The sequence below is a fragment of the Egretta garzetta genome, unplaced genomic scaffold (genome assembly GCF_000687185.1).
Source record: "Egretta garzetta isolate BGI_Z169 unplaced genomic scaffold, ASM68718v1 scaffold827, whole genome shotgun sequence".
Lineage (NCBI taxonomy): Eukaryota > Metazoa > Chordata > Aves > Pelecaniformes > Ardeidae > Egretta > Egretta garzetta.
Genome location: NW_009260280.1, coordinates 1 through 3,768, shown reverse-complemented (window position 1 = coordinate 3,768; position 3,768 = coordinate 1).

Sequence of the window (3,768 nt, the reverse complement as noted above, 5' to 3'; positions counted from 1 at the left end):
ATCCTGTGGGATCTCAGATACTTGGTTTGCCACAACTTATATATGATACGTCCTTTTTGAAAGTTCTGGTGGCAGAAAATAGTGGTTTTGCAGAAGTCTAATTTATTTTTGTGTCTAGTATCTTCTCAATCTGAAATTACTATTACATATATTATCTATTTTGTATAACACAAAAATATGTCCATGCAGAAGATGAGGCTCACTGTGGAGATTATTGAAAAGGACAGTTTGATTAAATGCCTCATTTTACTTAAAAGCAAAAAAAAAGAAAATTAAAAACAACAGAGAAATTTTAATTTCTTTTCATTAACCATAACTTCAAATATTTAGCAGTTAAAGCTTTGCTAGTTGGTTTCACAATGTGGTAGCCAGGTAGCCCTACCTGGGGACACCATGAGGAAAGCTACTGTGGTCCCTCCACAAAGTATGCAATGGCAATACAGGGTAATTCTGGTTTTATTAATGTGTGGGATGGAAGAGGAATAAAAAGATCGGTTTCTTCAGTTTGGTAGCTGGGAGTAATAGGAGTTGTTGGAATGTCTGGACAATCAAGAGCGTGTGTGTGTGGGGGGCACACACACGTATTTAGACAATGTAAGATGTCTTTCAGAGTTTAAATTATCTTTTGGTGCCAGAGTGTATTTCCTATTCAATATTTACAGGCCTGGTAAAGTGTTATGTGTTTCAAATCATCTAGGATAGAATGTGAGTTCTGATTTTCCTGTGGTGTTTTTTTCTTGATAATTTGAAGTGATTGACCTTAACTGTCTTGTAAGAATCAGCTCTTTTAGGGATAGTGGTCTGTACTGAGTACCAATAATGAGCTAAGCTTATGCAAGCTATCTTAAGAACTTTTTGACCATTAACATTTCTACTAGAAGAGAACTATAGTCTTAATATATATTAAGTTATAAGGCAATAGTCTACAGATTTTCTTTTCTTCTCCTGCTTGTCCAATATCTTGATGTCATTGATAGAAATTATTTTAAAAATACTGGAATATGATAGTGTCAGATGGTTTTTTTTGTCTTAATCATAACGCTGTAGTCACAGCCTTACTTTGCTTTTAGTTTTGCTTTTCTGTACGTTAATAATAACTTGTGGTTTGGCCTTTAATACTAACCATCATTGTAATATAATCCTTGCATATGTTGGCTAAAAATTTTGCCTTAGTGTTATGCAATAAAATTGATTCCATGATTATTCAAGCCTTTTGCTGTATTGATGGTTACATTGAAGGGTTTACTTTATTATAAGTGCTCACATTGAAACATGAATGAATATTTAACATGGTTTTGATTAAAAAAATGACTGGCTCTTGTTCAAATTTATAAAAGCTGGACTTCAAAATTCCATTTAAATTTGGCATATTTAATTCATATTACAGTTAATATTACATTTCTAAAATTATAAAAGCATATTGAAATAATTTTTCATGTAAATTTGACAATCCTGTCTTTTTTTTTTTTTTTCATGAAACGCAAGGCAAAGAGTAGAATTAAAACTTAGTGGCATTGAAGTTTTGGTCTGAGGGTTAGAAGTCAGCTCTGAAGGTTGTCAGAGGAAAAAAGTGGCTTTTGAACTGTGTTGGTTGTGATCTCATATAATGAAATGACTGGGGAAGGGAAAAGTATTTAAAAGATGAGGAATCATAAAAAAGAAAATATGTCAAAGGCTAGAGTGAGAGTTCTTAATATGTTGTTAAAATCGATTTTAAGATTTAGGACATCTATGTAAAATGAAGTTGTCTATTAGAGAGGTTAGTAAATCACACGTAATTGAAAAACATAATCTTGTTCAACACCCGCAAGTTCAATGTTCTTTAAAATTTATGACATATTTTCTTTTTACTGCTGGGCAACAAACCAAATGTAGGAATAGATGTGGTTTTAAGGTGAATATATTAATATCATCAAATCAAGGAAACATAGCCTGCAAAGTTTAATGAGGAGAACCAAGACTCTTCAAAGGCATATGTCATGCAAGTTCTGTGGTTGGATTTGAAAATGATCAGATGCAGGCATTTGTAGTTGCTGGCTGTGCGGTATTTTTTCAATCTTTATTTGATTTATGTTGCTAAGTTTTGCAAGCAAGCAAAATTCTGAGACCAAACACTTCTCAGTGTGATGGTATTCGTTTGCATTTCATAGCAAAATTATCATAGGTACAAATGCTATGCACAAAATATTACTGAACTTGAAATACACTGAGTTTGAAGTAGACTGTTGATTGAACTTGGAATAGTCTGGACTCAGGATAGTGCTACGTTCAGTTGAGAAGTACCTCTTCAGCGGGAGGTTCCCAACACTTTGCAGCTGTACACGAATTTCACAACAGAAACTTATTATAATTTCTCCTACATAAAGCAACATAAACGTAACTTCCTTCACTGCCTGCAACCACAAGGTAAAGACAGCTTTTCCTGATGATCCTCGTATGTATGACTGCAGATTTAGTAGAGAAATTTGCAATTTAGAACTGTAGACAAATCTCAATGTGCTAAATGTTTTAATGTATCAAGCAAATACCTACCTTTTCTTTCTTTGTAGAAACTAACTGAATAACTCAAACCCAATGATTTTGCATGATCTCTAAAGACGGCACTTGCGTTGATATTCTAAGAACCATACATTGGTAAAGCTTCACCATGAGCAAACTCCAGAAATAGCTTTTTGTTTTCATTCATTCTTTTATTTCATTCACTCAGTTCATTCATTCTTCACTTCTTCCTACATAATAAACATGAATTTCAAGACAGTTTATAACATTTAAATTAATCATGTATACCTTTCATAATGCAGTACATTTGCTAATATGTGATTGAAGAAAAAATTAAGTTATGTTTGTGAATGCTCTCCAGATCATAATTAAGAAAAGTGATAGTTAGTGACCAAAGTCTTAATTGTTTATTTATAGGTAGAGACTGCTACACATTTTGTTGTGGGTTCACAATAAATTGTGTGTCTACCTGCATCATGTAGGCATATTGTACTTAGAGAAAACTCAGAAACTCAAAATTGAAGGGTGGTTTTAAGCTGTCTATCACAGGTAGTTGGAATCAATGGGAGAGGTAGATTTAGAAGTATTTTGAAGTCGTTTATGAGCATGCGGTTCATGACAGCTTGTTTGGAAGTTCTGTCTTGTTAAGTTTCACAAAACATCTTATGGAAGAATTACTTTAAAAATAAATTATCTTAATAATTTATTGTATGTTTTAGAGAAGACCAAATCAGAATCAATTTTCAGCGCTTATATATTTAATGGATCTCAAAATTAATTACCGAAACCACTCACCCATTTTATTTTGCATTTTCCAGTCTGACCTTAGACCATAATTAAATCTTTCTTTCCACAATTTATGTGATTAACTCTTACGGATTGCGCAGTGTCAAATCACCGCATCCTGAATAGAGAGGAAAAAACGTTCAGTTATCTGCCAGTGAGTAGATGAGGAAATGAAACATCTCTAAGCCTGTGTTTTCGATGCCACCTTGACACCCTGATAGCTTGTTGTCCCCAAGGACCTAGTTAAAAAGAGCCAGATCTCTGCAGACATGATCATTGTTAACAGTTTTGCTTTAGTCAGGGAAGTCCTACAATATTGCTCCTCCCCTATACTTGAAATTCCAAGTCTGTCTTGGATGCTTGTTCAAAGAATAGTTCTAATGGGGAATTGTAAGGAAGTAGTTTTACCTTCTCTTGTAATAAACACACCCCTCATAGGCCCTCCACCTGTGCATGTAGATAATATATAAATAAGCTTGGAAA